Source organism: Leptidea sinapis, chromosome 16 (assembly GCF_905404315.1).
Source record: "Leptidea sinapis chromosome 16, ilLepSina1.1, whole genome shotgun sequence".
Lineage (NCBI taxonomy): Eukaryota > Metazoa > Arthropoda > Insecta > Lepidoptera > Pieridae > Leptidea > Leptidea sinapis.
This window is the reverse complement of record NC_066280.1, coordinates 10,747,707-10,770,819: the sequence shown is the minus strand read 5'-3', so window position 1 is coordinate 10,770,819 and position 23,113 is coordinate 10,747,707. Positions and strand designations below refer to the sequence as shown.

General features: G+C 33.9%; 1 long non-coding RNA gene across 1 annotated transcript in view; it reads right to left on the bottom strand.

Annotated features, from left to right (window-relative positions):
• Positions 1-17,873, bottom strand: part of LOC126968781 (uncharacterized) — a 181,222-nt gene extending 163,349 nt beyond the window's left edge. Inside the window, exon 1 of the long non-coding RNA XR_007730285.1 lies at positions 17,824-17,873. This is a non-coding gene — a long non-coding RNA (uncharacterized LOC126968781). The remainder of the gene's footprint in view (positions 1-17,823) is intronic.
• Between the last annotated feature and the right edge of the window lie 5,240 nt (positions 17,874-23,113).

Genomic DNA, 23,113 nt, shown 5'->3' with positions numbered 1-23,113 from the left:
ATTTTCATTGTTTTACCTTTTTTAAGTTAAAAATGTTACTAATGTATAATTTTAGTTTCTAAAAATTAAAGCCTATAAAATTTGCAACAAAACGTTTTTAATCTTAAATCTCTTCTATAGTTAAGAAAAAAAATTAATTGGAAAAGTGTGATACTTACTTTTGCAGGCCAGTGTAATATTATAAATGTGAATGTAAGTTTGTTTGTTACGCATTTACGCCGGAGCTACTGAAGCGATTTTGATTAAATTTGGTACAGCGATATAGTAGAGCTTGGGAAAGGACATAGGCTATATTTTATTCCGAAAAAACCCATGGTTCCCGCGGGATTTGCGAAAACCGAAATTCACGTCGATGAGCTTTAGCAGTCTTCCTCGAAATAGGATTCATATAAGATGTTGGGAACGGGAGCGAAAACGGGAACCGGAACTGGAATAGTATATGAGATAATCTTCAATTCCAACTTGCTTATTATTTTTAAAAATCTTTATCTACGCGGACGAAGAAGCGGGCATCAGCTTGTTTGAATATAAACGTATGAAGATGTACATTGTAGTAATTTTTTCAGCAATTATAACGGCATTATCACAACACTGACAAACATAATCAGATTATACTGTACACATGAATAAATAGGCATTCAATAGCAGTATGAATGTGACCTAATGATGTGTATAATAAGCGTCGTATAGTATCTATCTACTAGGCTCCGTAAAATTGCTAAATCTTCTAATGTGGATTGTGTTATATTTTATTATAAACTCCCAAATGATGTTAAAATATTACCCATTAAAAAAAATAATGTATCGTAAAAAAAAATAACATCTAAGACCTATTATAATGTGAAAGATTATTTGAATGATAAAGATAGTTGGAATTAATGTTCTAAATTTTGTTGATGAATATTGTTATACTCATTTGAATGCTATTGTAACTTTACATATAAATAAAATAAGAGTGTCTGTTTTTAATATTGAAATAACCGTTATTTACTACATGTATATTAATATATATACGAAACATACACCAAAATATATTTTTTTACAATTTTTGTCTGTCTGTCTGTTTGTTCCGGCTAATCTCTGAAATGGCTGGACCGATTTTGACGGGACTTTTATTGGCAGGTGATGTAATAAGGAGTAACTTAAGCTACAATAAGTAAAATAATGAAGCATGTCCAAGAAACGGTCTAACTCTAAAAATAATTTATATGACAAAACAACGTTCGCCGGGTCAGCTTGTAACTTATAAAGTTTTACAGTGAATAAAGATTCTTTTGACTTTGACTTAGAAGAGACGTCGCGTCGGCTCTGTTTGTTGAGCAAATAGTGAATAATATTCAGTAAGCAACGTACACGGTTTGCGGGACCGGGGGATGTGTGCGACGAGACGCGGGCCTCGGGTGCAACACAACTTCTGCAATTAAGCAGAGTTCTCTCAACTTCGTTAAGGAGATTGTCGACGAGTTACAATTTACTTAGTAGGTAGTACGTGACATTGTACAAGCAGTACATAGTTACTTACGTCATACTTATCAAATATATTTCATACTTGTAATGATCAGAAATAGAAATATATTTATATACCATAGAGAATGACTATATCATAACATATTAATATATTATGTGGTAAGTGATAAGTGATAAGCTATGTCGGTTTTTGTTCCGACAAATACCTCCATAACCGTAGTCATGAACTGTTTGCGGTTCTGCAGAGACGTTCGCACAGTCACCTATACGCTCACAGCGCTCAACGATCTTCTAAACGCAAACCCTGAGTGTGACCTGTTTGCGGAAGAATGGACGGGAATAATATAATATAATGTCAGAATACCTGAAGTACTGTGAGCGAGATGAATGTCTGAATTAATAATGAATAATCTGTAATTAATGTAATTGGTGTAAACCGTTTTAATTAAAGTAAAATAAATAGATATTATAATATATGATATATAAAAATTATATTGATATTTAAAAAAATACAACGAATGCAATAAGTAAATCTATGTAGCTTTTATAGACTATGATAAAGCTTTCGACACCATGAATCACGAAAATATATAGCAAATCCTAGATCGACAAGGAATACCAAGGGTCTGTACCAATATCATCAAATCTATTTATATAATCAGTACGGCCAAAATTCAGTTGGAACAATCAGGAAAAGAATTCTGCATACAAAGAGGTGTGAGATAGGGCGACCCTTTATCTCCAAAATTGTTTTTAGCAGTTCTGGAAAATATCTTCCACAATTTAAACTAGGACAAATTTGGCATCAATATAAATGGATCGAAATTGAACCATCTAAGATTTACCGATGACCTTGTATAACTTGATGAATGCCCTAAAAACCTTGAGTACATGTTAAACGATTTGGAAGAAGACATCATGAAGGTTAGACTAAAAATGAACACCAGTAAGAGTAAAATAATGACTAACTCAACAAAACTCAATATAAAAGCCAAAGACGAATTTCTATAAAATGTAGAATGTTACATATACCTAGGCCAAGTTATGTCTATGGAAGCTCAAATGACGAAAGAAATAAATCTCAGGATCGCAACAAGTTGGAAAAAGTACTGGTCGTTAAAACAAATTATGAAGTCAAAAGACTTAAGTATGTATTTAAAAACGAGAAGTTTTAATACCTGCATATTACCTTGCCTAACATATTGCTGCGAAACTTGGACCCTAACCAAAGCATTGAGAGAGAAACTTGCCACTACATAGAGATCAAAGGAGAGGAGTATGGCCGGTTATAAACTGCAGGATAAGTTAAGAAACACTAGCCTAAGGAAAATCACGAAACTAACCGACGTACTCAAACGAATCGACCTACAAAAGTGGAGACGGGCAGGGCACATGATGCGAAATAAAGTGGGGAAATGGAGCAAAAGACTACCCAAGAGATGGCAAAAGAAAACGAGGAAGACAGCACACAAGGTGGGAATGAAATAAAATTAACAGCAGGACCTAACTGGAGAAGAGTTGCGCAAAACAGAAAAGAGTGGAAATCGTTGGAGGAGGTCTTTGCCAATCGGCACGCTGAACTAAGAGACATTTTAAAGTTTATACTTTATAGCTTAAGATTATTGGTTATTCAAATGTAAAATGTTTTTTTTTAGTTCGGAATAAAATGGCTTTATTATTATTATAAATAGATATTGCAACAACACTTGGTAAACATCAAGAAGCTACATCAGTTCGTAAAGAAGAATTGACACGGGGAGAAAAACTGATGAGGAACTTTTAGATGATATAACATTGAATGAGAACCAGACAATAACCATGCATCATAATCCTCTATATAATATATCTAATGTCTTTGATCATGAGTTTATTCTGTCTATTATATGTATTTTAAGTGATTTTAAAATCTGCTTATAATTAAAATGACCTTTGAAAATTGTAAGTTAGTAGTTATATCTGTACATGTAAAATAATTTCCTATATTAATAATATTTCTTAACTTCAAAGTAAGGTTCATCGTTCGACCCGACTTATCTGGTATAAGTCTACATAGAATCGCCAATACATGCCTTACGTTACGTCCTTTTTTTAAATAAGGGACGAAACCAGCAGGACATTCAGACTGATGGTAATTGATACGCCCTACCCATTTCAATGCAGTGCCGCTCAGGATTCTTGAAAAAACCCAAAAATTCTGCCTCTCTCTGATAAGCTCTTGTATACTAAGACATTGAAAAATTAAAGAAACCCACAAAAAATTAAACAATAAAACATAATAATTCTTATAATAATTCGTGAGTTGTGAGAGATATTCAATGTTAGTGAGAGCCGTAACGTTGACAACACCGCAACAGGGACCGCCATCCATTAGAGCGGATTAGCATCGCACTCTTCGCTCTTAGAAACCTCATGTTTGTAGCAAATGTCTATTATAGAAACCAGAACGTGCTTACACCGTTGTTTGAATTCAATATAACTTGCCACATATTCAACACTACATAGTATAAAACAAAATCCTCCGTCGCTTCTGTCTGTCTGTTTGCGATAAATTTAAAACTACTGCACCGGTTATCATGCTGTTTTCACCAATGGATAGCGTGGTTCTCGAGGAACGTTTTAGTATATAGAATGTTATGTTTTTGTGTACATTTTTGTATATTTTAACAATATTTTGTTGTAGGTGGCGGAAAATAATCAACCGTCTGGAAGCTTTCGACGACAACGCTGTCTAAACCCTATGTATTGATATATAACATAAAAAAAACTACGTTTAAATAACTAAAAATTTTATTTAATAAACCTTACCTTTATTATTAGTAAAATGCTATTATTTATAGGTGCTACCTATTGATTGGTTTTAAGTCTTATAATATAAGTTTTAATATATATTGTTTATATATATATATATATATATATATATATATATAACTGAATGAAAAATGCAAAAAAAGTTGTACCTAAAAACAATTATATCATCGAGTTAAACATAAATTTTCATAAAATGAAAACTACTGGGCCAAAGTGTGTAAAATTTTTATGGAACCAAATGGCATCTATTCTGCATCGAACGCAAATCGGATCATAAATCTCGTAATCGGTGTCCATACATACAAAAAAAATTCTGATCGAATTGATAACCTCCTCCTTTTTGAAGTCGGTTAAAAATAATGTATGATGTAATTGTGTATCTTATATAGGTCTACAAAAAAGTCAGTGATGGCTTAGGTCTATATCTAAAGGAAAACACACTACATTGCATTGCATTATAAAGCGATTGTATTAATAAAATAATATTAATCATAAATACATTATTCCCGAATACATACATCATTTTCTTTTTTATTGACAGAACAGCGTCTGTCTGGTCTTATTTGTAATAAAATGAAAGAGTAGAGATATTATGATGATTTTGTAACCGTTAAAGAATACAGGACGATGATTTAGATTACAATCTCGAAAATTTTTTGAATAACATTTTTTTTACAAATCTTTTGAAAAGATTTTCTTTATTGTTATTTTTTAACTATGGTTATAATCTGTGCTTTAATAAAAAATAGAGGCAAATAATAGTATTTTACGCACTTAGGGAGAAAAGTAATTCTCACACGCAGAATATTAACACTCGAGCCGAAGGCGAGGGTAACAACCGCGGGTGGCAATGTCCTACTTATCTCACGTGGTGCGTATACGATTTTTTTCCCACCTAGATGTAAAAGCTCGCTTTTAGTCCCTGGTACGGGGGACAAAAGTCGGGAGAGAATCGAAAACTTTTCTTCCTCGTACTAAAAGCGAGCTTTTCATTAAGGTGGAAAAAAAAAGAAATTAATTAAATAAAAAACTCACATTTATTTTAAGATATGAAGAGAAACAACTTATCTCACAATTTAATTAGCAATTAAAAAGCATTATCAATGGCTATTTTCATATGCAATTTTATTTATTAATCATATAAAATATGATAGAATACAAATATATAAAGAACGGCAGGTTTTGTTGTATATATCACAAAGCTCGAACGAGCCACAAAGCTAATGTAACAAGCCTCCTCGACATAAGCTGCTTACGCCAATTACGGTTATGTGCCATTATAGCGCTCCCCGCTCCAGGCTTGTGACTCCCGCTTTCAGAGAATATTCAGTACCTTGACAGGACCGTGGAACACAGGTTTCATTACCGATGAGGTAATTTAACCAATACGGTTCAGGATGTACAGAAATGTCATAAATATTTATAGTATTCAAAACATTAGACTAATTAATACACTTTTCAATAAAAAAAAAACTTAAGACCGCATTAAGGTCGCAATCTTCTGGTAAGGTGCCGAAGAAGCTGGCAACGTTGCCTCTTTAAATTGCCAAACTTATTCTTTGGCAAAGATACGAGCTAGATCTCGGGTCGCCTGTCAAATTTATAATACACCTGGACAACTATAAGGGTTCGGGCCGACGGATCTCGCTATGCCAAAGTCTTCACTCGAAATGGAAGAAATATGTACCCTTCACCGAGTAACGGATATTTCCTCCCCTTAAGTTTTTGAACCGCTTCAGCCAAGGTGAGAGGGCGCAAGTGTGTCTACACATGATGCGTACCCTACCAGCGACCTCCCACGACTCCAAGGAATCAATGTCCTACCGTCGTCATATGAAATACTGTTCGCCTCTTAAATAGCCGGCAATGAGGCAACCGCCCATGGACATCCGCAACAACAGGTATCAAGGTGGGAGTTTACTCTTTTCTTGAAGGTCCCAAAGTCGTACATATCAGTTCTACACATATATATATATATCTCGGAGATATATTTGGATTTAAAACCGGGCGTCACGGTGTTGGTATCCACCATGTTGTTTTAAGTCGATCAGTGCACACAACCGGCGCGGGTGCTAGTTTGAAGACAACTGCGACTTCTAAATGAGCGCTCTACTGATGGACAATAATAACTAACTTCAATCACGTCACCGACATTGACATACACAGTGACAACTTCAAACACACTTTGAATGATGACGTTCGCCATCAGTTCAGCCCAATACATAGAGTAGAATATAATCATACAGGTCATATTACTTTTATATTCTAATTCTCCGACATATATATATTCGGAACAGTACAGTATAATAAAAGTATAACAGTAGCCGGTAATTTATTCCATTGCTTTTGAAACGACTCAAAAAAAGACAAACATTCCTAAAATAATGACAGTAACTTTTACCATCCGAAGATCCATAGGAGAACCAGAGTCACTGACATAGCCCAGGTGGTTGCGAAACTAAAGTGGCAGTGGGCAGGGCACATAGCTCGACGGACAGATGGCCGTTGGGACAGTTAAGTCCTCGAATGGCGGTCACGTACCGGAAGACGTGTTGTTGGTAGGCCCCCACTAGAAAGACCGACGATCTGGTAAAAATCGCCGGCATATGTTGGATGAGGGCAGCGGCAGGACCGATCGTCATGGCGAGCTTTGGGGGAGGCCTTTGTCCAGCAGTGGACGTCTTCCGGCTGAAATGATGATGACTATTATAAACTTTTGCCATACCTGGCTTTCCTTTATTTAATTCTATTAGAGTGGTAGTTTTCAGTTTAGAAGTTCAGGCCCAATAAGTTTTTCTCTAAATCTGTGAATATGTAAAATACTAGCTTTCACATCATAAAACCTGATTAAAATTCAAGCTATGGAAAGTTTAAACTCGTCTTAATTATTAATCATCACTCGTCTAAAGACTGACGAGAGATACAAAAGATAAATATATCAATAACCCTAGTTAATGATTATGCTTATCTAATAGTGTTTATTTAATAGAGCACGGAGAGATACATAATTAATTACTTGTAACTTATGTGTTTACCGCTAACCTGTACTGATATACTTATATGTTTAGCTCTATCACTGATTTCAATAAACTTCCGTTCCATTTAAATTTCAGCTCCAAACCGTTAACAATTTTTTTTATTTACTAAGATATATTGGTATTATTCGATACTAATACAAATATAATTAATTCCTCAGTTGAAACGACATGGAAGAAAGTTAGTAAGCTACAAAAGACAAAATATTGTAAAGTTAATTTAATACATAATAAATATAATATATAAATAAATCAAATCAAAATCACTTTATTCATGTAGGTCAAGGAAATGACACTTATGAATGTAAAAAAATATTTTTTCATATTGAATCTACCGCTACTTCGTAAAGGGTTGATCTAATGAGCAAAAGTAGCAAGAACCTCATTGCCACTCTTTTATATCATGATTTACATCTTCTTCAATGTACAAATCATTTCGATTACAATATAATATTATTATATGTACAGTGATGCAACAAACATACTCAAACGTCAAATAGTCAATGCCTTACAAGAGTAAGCCAAAAAAGTAAATGTAAATTAATACAAAAGTTATTGAGTACAGTAACTGCATCATCCACACACACCGTAAATAAATAAAGGTATTCTGTGAGCATTTTATGAGTGATTATAAATAATATACATATATATATATATATATATATATATATCACCACAAGCAGCGCTCGTTCACGAGCATGACGAAGCCTGTTACGAGAGAGAATAGAATAGACTTGAATGTTACATGTTTGTGCCTGTAGGGTCCAAGATTGTCACTGTATTGTTTTCGTGATGATTGATAAATGCTAAGTCTAGGAGGATTCGATGCATGAGTACCGACAACTATTCCACATCAATTTTTTTATGCGATTCTCTTCAAATTGCCCTGCTAAAAGGCATAAAAGGCATTTATTTTCTCAAAATTGATTCCTTTAGAACTCTTTTTGATGAGATGAGATGAAGCGGCGTAAGAAACTCTCCCACATTCTTTTTTTTTGCGCTCTTTTCAATAAAAATCTACATTATTGTACGGTCATTTCTATCGCTATAAAATTATCATAATCTAGTCCTAGGCTGTCCGATTCAAATTCAAATATTTTTATTCAAAATAGGATGTGACATCACTTATTGAAAGTCGTAAAACTACCACCCATTCCAAAATGAATGCCTCAGGCCTGAGAAGAATGGGCGCAACAAACTCAGCGGGCTTTTTCGTTCATCAAAAATATGTTTATCAAGTAAAGTAACATTTACAAAGTAACAAAGTAACATTGTTCAATTAAACTACCCTCGGGTACATAAATACAGTACACACATCACCCTTTAAACATACACACATCCCTACACATTCACAATACACACATAACAGTCATAACGTAAATATAATATAACACTTGATCGATTTTGAACACAATCAAATACCTAGTTTGTATAAGTTTGTTAATTTCAAGTACACGCACCTAAGTATCGCTGATCTAAGGACGATGAATACTATCCTTTCGTGATACAGTTTTTACTAGTACGAAACGATAGGGTTAATCAGTTTAATGACAGCCACTAAGTTACCTATAATAATGAAAGTTTTGAATAATAATTAGTTATATTGTGTTTAGTTAATTGTATAGATTAAGAAGCTGTATAATGGTTGTTTTCATATTTTAATAAAGATTATTTTTAAACTTATTATTTAATAGCCTGAGGGTGGTCGCTCCATTCCCAATCTGTGGTATCAGTAAGAAAGTCAATTATGTTATAGTTACCTTTACCACACAAACGTTTTTTAACAATTCTTTTGACTTTTTGAATAACGTAATACTTTTGTCCATGCAACAAGAGCATCAAGAAGAAAAACTTCAATCCATCTTTTTAAACATATATTTTGCTGCCTTAATAATGAAACAAATGAAATATTTTAATTAATTTAGTGAGACGTGCGCTTGCGCTGACTCCATCGGATTCCGTCCTATTAATGGTTCACCAAAATCTTCAAACGACATTTCTATATCGGTTTGCAAACTATCAAATAAAGCAAGGTTTTTATCTAATTTATTTAATCTTAATTTTAATTCGGAAATCTGTTGGTTATTTAATTTTGACACAGTTATTTGCGATATAGTATCCAAATAATTTTTAGACACAGTTAATTGACCCTTCATATTGCTACGTTTTTTAACTAATTTTTCTACATCATCGTTATTATCTACCATTTTGTGGGATATTTAGTCCAATTCAACCCCAAGAGACACTAGTTTGTGCGTTCACCGCTAAAAAGTCTCCCTTTGTCGTATCCCCTCGATTCGAGATCACTCCTCTAACTGCCACAGCCTGTATTGGCATACTTGGCGTCGATATATCGAGAGAGGTTCAGTTCCGTGGTCACTTGGAAGAGAAGGCCAAACTGGCCTCAAAAAAGCTTGGTGTACTCAGTAAGGCGAGACATTACTTCACTAAAAGCCAAAGCCTGCCACTTTATAAGGCGCAAATTCGGCCTCACATGGAGTACTGCTCTCACCTCTGGGCGGGTGCTCCCCAGTACCAGCTTCTTCCATTTGACCGCATACAACGAAGAGCGGCTCAAATCATCGACGATCAAGTCATCTCCAATCGGCTTGATTCTCTAGTATTGCGTAGAGATTAGGGTTCTCTCTGCATCTTCTACCGCATTTATCACGGAGAGTGCTCAGAGGAGCTGTTCGGGTTGCTTCCAGCGGCCGAATTCCACCACCGGACATTACGTGCAAAGTACCATCCGCATCACGTAGACGTCTGGCATTCCACAACTGCACGTTTTGTTCGAAATTTCTTGCCTCGCACAGCCACTTTGTGGAATCAACTACCGGCAGTGGTCTTCCCGAACAGATACGACTTAGGGACCTTCAAGAAAAAAGCATACTCCCACCTTAAAGGCCGGCAACGCATTTCTTGACACACCTATTGTTGCGGATGTCTATGGGCAACTGCCTCACCTCTCCCCATCCCGTGAGCCTCTTGCCCGTTGCCCCCTCTCATATAAAAAAAATTAAATTTTGTGGGAATTAAAAATGCACAACCAAACAAAAACACTATATATCGAATACCTCGATAATTCAGTTCCGTTACACATAGGTATTTGATTGCAATTAATGCAAATTACTTACGGTTTTAATATCACCCACACAATACGTACAACACAACGTTAGCAAGGAGAAAGGCACTGGCTTCCTTTTAATAATTTATATCCTGTAATATCTGATTTTATATCCTGGTCACGGCACCATTTCCTCGTTCATGCAACAAGAAAAACTTCAATTCATATTTTTATACATATATTTTCTGCCTTAATAATATAACAAATGAAAGATTTAAATAAATTAAATGAGACGTGCGCTTGCGCCGACTACCTCGGCTTCGGTCTGGCGATGCCCACCCCTCCCCTTACGCTGCTACCAGTCGTGCCTCTAAGGCGTGAATACTTTTGTTTTAAACATTTTCTGGGATCCTGTTGCAAAAGCATATACATCGGCCCACAAAAGACTTACTAACTCGTCTTAGCCGAGTAGTAGGCATTATAAGCTTATTCTGCTCCTGGTGCTAACATCATGGTTATGACAGTTTCTCGCAAATTCACTTATACAATATATTGAGAAGATCAAGTCAAGATGTTAATTTCTTTGAATTTTGCTCTCAATGATTCCTTAGGGCCTAGGTTATAAATAGCGCGAATAGCCTTCTTGTGCAGCACAAGTATTGTATTAATATCGGCAGCGCTGCCCCACAGCAATATACCATAGGACATAATACTATGGAAGCAACTTAAATATACAAGTCGCGCCGTATCTATGTCAGTTAATTGTCTAATCTTTTTAACCACGTATGCTGCAGAGCGAAGTCTGTTCGCCAATCCTTCAATAGGGGGTTTCTTTACACTTTGAAAATCAGTGAAGTGTCGTCCGCAAACAATACTACTTATGTTTTTTCTCTATAAGATTAGGAAGATTATTTATATAGATTAGGAAGAAGAATTGTCGGAGAATAGATCCTTGTGGTACCCCCATACTGAGAGGAGTCCCAGGAGATCTCCTGCCATTCACGTCGATAGATTTAGATATGAAATCAGAAGATCGAGCGCAGTTCCCTTTATGCCATAGTGACATAGCTTCCTGGCCAGCGTTGAATGTTGAACACAATCAAAAGCCTTAGATAAATCACAGAAGATGCCAAGCCACCTGCATTCGTTGTTGAATGTCCCCTAGTAAAGCCAAATTGTTTCAAATGAAGGAACTTACGAGAGTTAAAGTAAGTAAGCATTTGGCATAAAATTATTTTTTCAAAAAATTTACTATGGGTCAGCAAAACCGATACAGGACGATAGTTATTTTGGTCAGAAGAGCATCCCGACATAAATATTGGTGTAATTTTACTATGTTTCAGAAGGTCAGGAAACACCCCATGATTAATACAATTATTAAAGACGATTGCAAGATATGGTGCTATGACATCAATTATTGAACTTATTATTTTAACAGAAATGCCCCATACATCAGCAGTTTTTTTCATGTCTAGAGATTTAAAAGTTTTAATTATTTCTCCAGGGCTAACAAAACTAAAATTTAAACTTTGTTGTCATTCTAAAACGTTTTCCAGAAGATGTGACTCAGCAACACTGGTGGAGGAGACAAGAGTGTTTGTGATAGAAACTGGAATCTCAGAAAAAAATCTCAAAAGCAGTCGCAACTTCCTGCTGAGATTGAATTATTGTATTGTTTATTGATAGATTGTATTCAATGTTGCGGTCTTTCAATCATCCAGATTCCCAGTTAATAACATTCAAAGTCATCTTTATTTTATTTGGTGAATTTTTAATTATTTGTCTGATATGCATAGACTTTGTAATAGAACAAACACTTTTATATAATTTAGAGTATTTTTTAATATACTCGAGAAAAGATGCATCATGATTATACAATGATCTCTCACTACATAGTTCATATAGCCTTTGTCTGCTCGTATGAATGCCATCTGTTGCCTAATCATTAAATGACAGGAGACCACCTGATTTGACTGTCTTAGAAGTCAATATTGAAGCAAACTCTGTTTTAATTTTTTTAAATAACATATGATACATTTCATTGGAATTAATATTATATTTGAATAAATTCAAATTTGAGAGTTTAACTAACACATTGCCTCTATATTTCTCCATTCGCCTATTATTCACAGGAACAAACGTAAACTTTTTAATTTTAGTACATTTATTGACCTCAATATTAAAAGAGGCAAACTGAACAAAGTGGTCTGAAGTCAATTAGTTAATTATTGCCTGAGAAATGGGTTTATAATTGGTAAATATGTTATCAATACAGCTTTTGGAGGTGCCAGTTACTCTAGTAGGCTCTAAGAAAATATTGGTTAAATCATATGATTAAAATAAAGATTTGAATCTAATACTGGTCGTGGATTTTTCTAATAAATTAATATTAAAATCACCATATATCATGATATACTTTTTAGATATTCAGCTGTGGAGTAATAGGATTTACGACAGCGCTATTTTTTATAAAACATTTAAATGTATTTATAGATAATGCCTGAACAGTGGCTGGGACTTTATTATAAAAGTGTATACCATATAGCTATTATGTATCTTATGAAGCCTACTAGAATTAGTTACAAACAATGCCTTATTTCTAGTGTTATAGTAATGAAAATCACTATTAAGAGCAAAAAGGTGACGAGTTTTGTGAACGTGTATTAAATTTTCATAAATGTACTGACAATGAACAGTCATAATATTTATTTCTTTAAATTTTTCTTTGAGGGACGGTCTATAACCAAGCTGATATATAGCACGAACAGCTCTCTTTTGCAGAGCAAACTCTATATCAATGTCAGCAGCATGACCGCACAGTACCGTACGTCATGATGCTGAAAATAACTGAAGTACACTAATCTAGCGGTCGCAACATTCGTGTAGTCTCTAATATTTCTAACGGCTGATGATTACTACTGATGATAAAAATGCATGTTGCCAAGGGGCAACCTCGTGCCAATTTGTTTAAACAATTGCAAGAAATTTTTATTTTTTAACCGGATTTTTTTTTATATTCTTCATTAAAATATAAAAAAAGCTCCTACTTTACACGATAAAGTTAATATTTTTAGACCTATGAATTTATAAAGGTTCGAAAAATCTCATATTTCGGTACTTTTGACCCATGAAAAATATATTAAAAAAATAAATCAATATTATTATTTTTATTTATAATTTATACAATAGTTAATGATATTCTTAATAGTGAAAAACAACACATACTTACTTTGCGACCGCTCGAAATTTGATTTACAATACAGGTATAAACATTGATTTAAATCTCTATTAATAATATCATTAACTATTGTTTTTTATGAATATAAGGTACGAGACGAGCAGGACGTTTAGCTGATGGTAATTGATACGCTCTGTCCATTACAATGCAGTGCCGCTCAGGATTCTTGAAAAACCAAAAAAATCTGAGCAGCACTACAACTGCGCTCGTCACCTTGAGACATAAGATGTTAAGTCTCATTTGCCCAGTAATTGTATTAAGGATTAAAAAAATATTATGTCTAGTGTATATAAGTAAAACAGTATGTACTATAATACGTACTGCTATTTCAGTCAACTGATCAGTCTAGCTGTCCTTCGCAGTAACGCTGCCAGTATTCTTGGTACGCTTCTATGGAATGATAGTTTAAATTTAATGTAATTAAAGGTTGTATTGTTAATTTAATTAAAATATTTGTTTTAACAAGTTTATGTATAATAAATATAATCAAAAATAAGTTCAAGGTCATCCCACCCCTGAAAGAATGATCTTATATAGTTCATAAAATTACGCAAATTTCGACATAATACGTCGACTGTATTTCCTGGCAATTATATTCAGGGCCGAGCAATTATAACATAATTTAGATCCTGCGTAATTAGAAAGAAAAGGATTACATTACTTACAAACTTTAAATTGAATATTCGGTAAAACAACACTTAATTTCGGGATTAATGTAGTAAGGAAATTTAATTAAATTGTTATATAATTTAGCAATAAACATGCTGCCTGGCCGTTAACACGTACTAGAAACTTCTATATTATATTCAGGTTTCCGTTGATAGAAACAGGGCAATTAATTTGGTGAACTCCTGCCCAAACATTGATTTGAAAGTATAATGAGAGTAGTAATAGTTTTTCGGTTCTACATACCATTTCAAGAAAACGTCAAAATATCATATTTGATTGTTACTTTATAGACCAGTGCCGAAGCCTTTGAAAATAATAAAAAGTGAAACAAAATAATAGTAGGATGAAACCCGTTGGAAGAGGACGAGAATATAACAAAAATTAAGGGAAAAATAAATTACGGGCGATCTGAGGTCGGGAAGTGGAAAAGGGGGGTTGTTTTAGTTTAAAACTACAAGTCCTATGGCAAAAAGTTAAGTGGCAAAGTTGTAGGTAATAAGGAGATCTACAACTTTTGTATTTACACTCTTTTCACATAACCTCAAAGTTTATGTGAAAAATTCAAAAAACCAAGTTTAGGTTTTTTATTTTTATCTTTTACAAAAAAAAATTCTTTCACGAAATATTGTAAAAAGTTACCTTTTTATGTCCCAAATACACTTTAATTTATTTGAATTGAAATATTTATTTTTTCACCCCCCCTTTCCACTTCCCGACCTCAGATCGCCCGTAATTTATTTTTTCCTTAATTTTTGTTATAATCTCGTCCTTTACCAATGGGTTTCATCCTACTGTATTTTTGTTTTGGTTTAAAGATTATCGACCCTGGTCTATTAACATAATTAAATTGTTTAGATTTGAAAGAGCGACATCTCAAGTCCATTTCAAAATAGCCACAACCTGAGAGTTGAACAAGATATGCCAAAATTTACGATTGATGCTTACTCGAACGGTTGGTTCAGTTGGATAGAGCGCTCGGACGGAACCCGAGATGTCGCAAGTCCAAGTCCCACATTGTTAATAAATTTTGGTTACAAATTTAATTTGTTTAATTAATCCCAGAAGTGAGGGTTGTCACTTTAAAAATAACATATTGTTTGGAAGCATTATCTTGAGACAATTTTTCCAGTACTCAGTGGTAGTAAAGCTCTCTGCTCAACTTTGAGTATGTATAAGGATGTAGTTTGTTAGTTATAATTAGTTGTATGCTCATTAACGGGCACGACTTGGAGAGCTTAAATGTATTTAAATAATGTATCTATAATGTATTACCCTAGTCAACAAATAAAGATCTTACTTACTTACTTACTTACTTATTATCACTGGGTGTGTCATTGAGTCTTAAAACGAAGAGGCACAACCAAGCGACTGAGGCGCAGGGGAGATTAGTATTTGTGATATTATTAAATAATCGTTGTCTTACTTGTTGTTCTTAATCACAGTCTCGCGACAGTGCGTCAGTATCATTAGCGGAAACGGTAACTATAAAAGAAACTCGTAATAATTATATTTTAAATTAATTAAAAATATATTTTTCTTTTTATATTTGTTCAGGCGTTATGTGTAAATAAATTTAAATGTTTTATTAAAAAATGGCTCTGTTGTAAATACTACTACTCCACAGCTGAATATCTAAGTGATCGGAAGGCCTGGGACTAGATTATGAATATTTTAAAGCAATAACAATGACAGTAAAATATTGCATATTTTATTAAAAAGAGCGCAAAAAAAATGCTGGTAGAGTTTCTTGCGCCCCTTCTTCTCTGTGAGAGTGCCATTTGTCTCCGAAACGGTACTAGTATTAGAAATCACATCAAAAATAAATCGAAAGGAATCAATTTTGTGGAAATAAATGCGTTTTATGCCTTATTGTTGTATTTTAACTAGATAAGCTTTAATGTGTATCATAATTTGGCTTAAGATATTATTTTTTATTACACTTGTTTAACACATTAACATAATATAACTTAACTACTAACATACATACATTCATAATAGCATCATATGGTGCAAATGGCGGCCTTATCAGTATATAGTGATCTCTTCCAGACAACCATTTGTAATACAATAAAAGAGAAAGACAGTACATTAAAAGGGTAAGAAAAGTTTTTAAAATATACATACATATAATATATACTATACTAAAATATAGATAAACCAGTGGGAGGCTCCTTTGTAGAGGGAGGGATTATGGATACCATAACTTCGCCTATTTCTGCCGGGAAGCAGTAATGTGTACACATTACTGTGTTTCGGTCTGAAGGGCATCGTAGCTAGTGAAATTACTAGGCAAATGAGACTTAATATCTTATGTCTCAAGGTGACGAGTGCAATTGTTGTGCCGCACAGAATCATCGGGCTTTTCGAGAATCCTGAGCGGCACTGCATTGTAATTGGCAGGGTGTATCAATTACCATGATTTGAAGTTCCTGCTCGTCTCGTTCCGTATTTTATTAAAAAAAAAAGATAAATATATAAGAAAGCAAAAAAACACGTAAATAACAAGCAGAAACAATGATTAAAATTTCTGAATTGTTGAATTATGTTGATGGATACAAAAAAATATTACTTTTATATCGTTGTAGAGGCGAAATGTAATATAATAGTGGTGTTAAATGTTTAGTTATAGTAATTATTTTTAGGTCGCTGGCTTAATAAGATCCTGTCCAGTTCCTATTAAGAGTGCTCGTACGCGTACTTTTTAATAAACTTACACAATATAGTGCATACCAGGGATTCTTCAGTTCGTTTAATTATCCAAATAAATAGTTCACAAAGCCGGCCGGCACACTTTTATTAGAAGTGCAATAAAATATTTAAGGAAAAACCTGATTCGTCCTCTCGCGCTTGCAACCAGAGTCCGCACTTCACCGTTATAAGTTAACCGTCACTTATTATCCGGCACATTCTCTTTTCTTATTGGTTGGAATAATACAGGGAGGGCAACATAATACAAAGTACACAAGAATACAAATCAATAATAAAAATAATAGTAATAAAGTGTAGAATATTATAAATGTGTATGTAACAAAACTAAACAAGTGGAATGTTCAAATAACTCCTTATACTTACCGTGAAATCATTCGCCGAATAAAAGTTGTACAAACAAGTACTGGTTTCGATTTCTGACTCCTAATCCTGGCTTTTATGAGAATGTCACGATAGAATTTGATCTTTCAATATTGACGACTAGAAAGAGTGGCAGGTGAATTTCTTATAATTTTAGTGGGCTTAACATTTTCAGAACACGTTATGTGAAAAGTGTTTATTTCATTGCTATTGCAGTAAAGATTTTGTTGTAACAATCTTTACTTACTTACTTATATACCTTTGCTTTACATTTAATAAAAATATGATGTGATAAAAAACCTTTGTCAGGTGCGAGGCTTGAACCAGAACCAGAGCTTAAATCTGGCGCCTTACGGCCGTTCCCAATATACTATCTACAGATAGAGATAAATTACTACTTTCTACTGTCAGTAATTAGCTGTCAATAACCTGTAGCTGTCCCAATATACACGATAAGTCATTCTTATCACCTTATATTGGGACGCGTGAATTGCAATTTCCATACAAACTTCTATCGCTGCTATAAGCTATACGTCGTCCCATTGACAGACAGCGTAAGGTGAGTTACCGTCGATAAGTTTATTGGGACAGAAAAGTCAATGATAGTTACGATTTTCATCTCAAGTAAGAGATAGATTCAATATTGGGAACGGCCGTTAGACCGCACAGCCAAATTGACTTGAAATAAGTTGAAATTAATGATACAACTTACTACACCCCTACAACAATCTCAAGGCCGATTGTAATGCGACATGCGATAGACTGATGGCGATGTAATAAAGGTTTCATTTTAAAAATACATTATTCAGAAAAATCGCTTTTATAAATCAATATTGAAACTTGAACTGAATCGAGTGTTAGTAACATTTAAAAGTAGCGGACGATGCTAACGGCAGCAACAGTTTGTATGGTGTGTTATAGCGGGCTGGGAGAGGCTTCGGGTGGCAGGGATCAATACGGGAGCCCGGCCTCACCTGGGCCGAGCACACCACGGGTACAGCTGCTACATTAACCTCTCCTGGAATTATTTAAACTTTTATATTTGTCATGCTCGGAAAGTAATCTGTTTGATCCGAGTTGCGGGTCAAAAATACTGCTCTTAGCCAATGATTAATTCTTAGATCATTAATACATCTAGATAGACTATTGTGAAAACGTCAAAAAAAAATGGAATTGAGAGTAAGCCTCTATTTTGAGCAATGCACGTACAGTAACACAAAGAGTCATATAAATCGCTAGTGTAAGACGTAGCTTGTCAAACACACTAAACTCATATTCCTGGTCTGTTTTTATCGGTTGTCTAACAGTAAGTGACTCTATCTAGACGTATAAATCATCTAAGGATTAATTAAAAAAAATACAATGAAGCGGTATGGCCCGTGTTAGTTACGCGGTGTGTTCTATATTCAAAATTTTGAACTTGCGACTAGATCCAAATTCAAATGTCGGTTATATAGGCCAATAGTGGAATAAAAATGAGTTTATGTGACAGGTTTAGACAATAGTATAGTCCGAGAGCCATATGCTAAAGACGATGTAAAATTATCGACAAGGAGTTAATGGGTAGTTTTAGATGTATAAAAAAACAATGAAACATTATTTCATTACTATATTGTACAGATAATATTAAAATTATTAGTTGTTTTGGATAAGAATGACCTAGGCGTACATTTCACTTTTGTTCTCGGCGTACAAACTAAAAAGAGAGTTCGTATGAATATAATGATGTAATAAGGACAACCCAGTGACGTGTCGCATGAACATAGCAAATGGTGATTAATTATATTATTATATAAAAGAAACTTAAACTGCACTTGGAATTATATATTTTGCTATAACCATAAATATATATATTTATAATTAATTAATTATTTATACTATTAACAATAAAAATATATTACAATACATTGCTTAATAAGTATTTGTCTCTCGTAGCGTCACAACATTAGACCTATACTACGGTCGTAGTAGAGATGTAGCCCGCTACGTCTCCGCCTACGCGCTCTCTACGCAGCTGATACTACGTTACAACGTCACCACAAAATACGATCATCGTAAACAATAGGTTGTATTTAAACAACAAAAAATTAGTAATAATGAAGTAAATATAAGATTTAATTTAATAATTTATTATAATAGATGGCATAACTTCTGCTTAATATACATTCATCATCATTTCAGCCGGAAGACGTCCACTACTGGACAAAGGCCACCCCCAAATATCGCGATATATGCGCTACCCTCATCCATCCTACTCCAGCGATCTCGACCAGATCGTCGGTCCATCTTGTGGGGGGCCTACCAACACTATGCCTTCCGGTACGTGGTCGCCATTGGAGGACCTTACTGCCCCAACGGCCATCCAATATAGATTCAATAGCGCCAAAATTTTAAAATTAAAGAAATTATATTTAAAATGATGTCACATGAAAGAGCAAGTGCTGAGTTTCTTATGCACATAATTAAATTATAAAAATTTACAAATTATTGTATGTAATTGTAATATATTTTGACACTGCTCGTAATGAAAATAAGGGACGAGACGAGCAGGACGTTCAGCTGATGGTCATTGATACGCCCTACCCATTACAATGTAGTGACGCACAGGATTCTTGGAAAACCCAAAAATACTACTACTACACTGCACTACAATTGCGTTCGTCACCTTAAGACGAGATGTTAAGTCTCATTTGCCCAGTAATTTCACTAGCTACGGCGCCCTTCAGACCGAAATACAGTAATGCTTCCACATTACTGCTTCACGGCATAAATAGGTGCCGTAATACTACCATAATCTAGTCGGCTTCCTGTGGAAAGCAGCCTCCCACTGGTATACTGTTTGTAACTGAAACATTGAAACATTTTAATAATATTGATTTAATTTTTTTACTGGGCTTACAGAATCCCACGCGTATACACGTTTTATAAATGATTTGCGTAATATATAAGTGAGTATAACCACGCGTAACTAACTCTACCATAAACTTTCATAATGCTTTTAAATACAGAAGTTTGTTATTGGCAACAACTTCTTGTGAAAAGCCTTCAGAATAATTTCCTTTTGTTAGGTCTAGTAAATTGAAAACTTTTAGTAATTAGAGGTTTAAGTCAAAATCACAACATTATAATTATAATAAGACTTATAATTATGTTCCAAAAATATTTTTCATCCAATTCCTGCCGCTTAATTCCACCATCATTACCATCCATCCACTAACACCATCCATCCACGAGCAACTGAATATATGTGGCGTTGCTCAACAACGTTGTTTGGAAGGAGTTTCATTCCACATTCAACCAAATTGTAGAAAAGCTTGTTGATACGACCTGGTTAACTTCAATAAAAGCGCAAATACTAACCTGCAAGACTACTCTGGTATGGTTCCTCTGGTGTTGCAACAAAAAACGGGCGGCACTTTGTGAATTGTCCACCTTTTCCATAAATAGTAGCAGATTAAGCGGTACTGTTATAATTTATACTATGTTCAGAGGATATATAAAGCTTACAAAATCATAAAAGATTAATATGCGCAACGCACACCTTTAAATTTAGCATATAAGGGAATTATGTTCCATTTGCAGTCGTACGGTTTGTACAAATGAAGATAAACTTATTCAAATTCAAATATTTTTATTCAAAATAGGATGTGATATCACTTATTGAAGGTTAAAAACTGCCACCCTTTTCAAAAAGTATGCCTCAGACCTAAGAAGAACGGGCCCAATAAACTCAGTGGGCTTCGGTTTTTTCCTAAAAATATGGTAAACACAAAATACAAGGTAATATCATAAAATTTTATTTATTAGCCTGAGGGCGGTCGCTCCATTCCCAATCAATGTGGTATCATAAAGAAATTCATTTATGTTATAGTAACCATACAAACTTTGTTAATACTTTGTATTTTTTTTTTCAATTATTTTGAATATCGTAATACATTTACAAAAGCACATGTAACCACAAAATACTTTCTAACTCGACTTACGGCCGTTCCCAATATACTATCTACAGATAGAGATAAATTACTACCTTCTACTCTCAGTAATTAGCTGTCAATAATCTGAAGCTGTCCCAATTCTTTTCGCGTTATATTGGGATGCGTAAAATGCAATTTCCGTACAAACTTTTATCGCTGGTAAGCTATACGTCTTCCCATTGGCAGACAGCATGTACGGATAAGGTGAGATTCCGTCGATAAATTTATTGGGACAGAGAAGTCAACGATAGTTAAGATTTTTATATTAAGTAGGAGATAGACTGAATATTGGGAACGGCCGTTAGCCGAGTGTTAGGCATTATAAGTTTATGTCTGTTCCTGGTGTTAACATTATGGTTATGACAGCTTGTAGAAAATTCACATTCATTAAAATTTTATTTATTTATTGTTTATTCTTTCTTAGGCTTTCCAGGACGTGCGTAAATACTTTCTAGAAAGAGCATACAAAATAAGAAGCACAAGAGCGTTGCTGACCGTATAAAGTATCAAATAAACCTTTATGAATAATTCGAAAACCAAAACACTTTGATGTGTGGTGGACGAGGATGGTACTGCCTATTGTGCCACGGACGTTTCAACTCAACGCACTTCGCAGCCATTGCGGTCTTGAATTATTAATTAATCCATTGCCTTGTTATTTAAACCCATTAAATTAAAGATGTAAACCGCATTAATTCATTCTATTGTTTAATTTAATTAATTGCATTTTTATCGCTAATGCAATACTAGTTCATTAAAACAAACACTTTTGAATAATATATATTTAAATTAGCCAGTTAGGTCAGTTAAGGTGTACATACAATATACAATACAGTTTTCATAAAATTCTGTGCTTATCAATTATAATACAAATGACATACTATACGCTAAGTGTGTATTATACTAAAAAAGGCTTGTATGGTTTTATTAAACCACGGTAAAAGAGAAACTTTTTTTCACATTATAGACATAAAACTAAAAATTTTTGGAATAATATTCCATTAAGAGTATAAAAATCACTTTATCAATCTTAATTTTATACTTGGAAAATTGGAATGATGATGGGAAATAATAAAAGTATTATAAATTTTTATTGAACTCTGTGTCTTAGCCCTGGTTAAAAAATATATTGATTGAAAAAGTTTAAAAATGATTAAATTTGAATACCTTCATTTCATTTTCATGTATATATAATTGAACAGACATACATAATACATAACAATTATTTAGATTATATACACATATTAAAAAACAAACAAAATGCGTGGAGCACTGGTACAAATGAGTTATAGTCTATATACTACACAGTCATCTGCTGCGAACTATAGGCGCCGCCCGACCGTCACGCGATATGCAAAACACAGACGAAAAAGTTTGAGTAGATGTAATAAAAGTTTCACTTTAATAATTTAAAACTATCACTGATTATTAAAATTTAAATAAATGTACAAAGTTATCAAAGATAAATTCGAGTCGACTATACAGCTGTGTGTTTTGAATTCGGGGACGTCGACTGTATCGTTATTTTCATCGAGATTTTTGATAAGATTTTCAGCTTCTACATCGTCTGTGATATTTATTATTATTATTTCGTAGCATTATAAATGTTTTCATTTGGTGACTTCAATGAGCTTGTAGTCTACAAGTCAAAATATCTCCCAAGTACTGCTTCAGTTTGTCCTATGATGCTTAACGAGTACCACTAGATTTGAATTTTAGAAGCTCTTTCCAATTATTTAAATAAAGAGAATATTGTGACCTGGCTATTTGACTATTATTGACACAC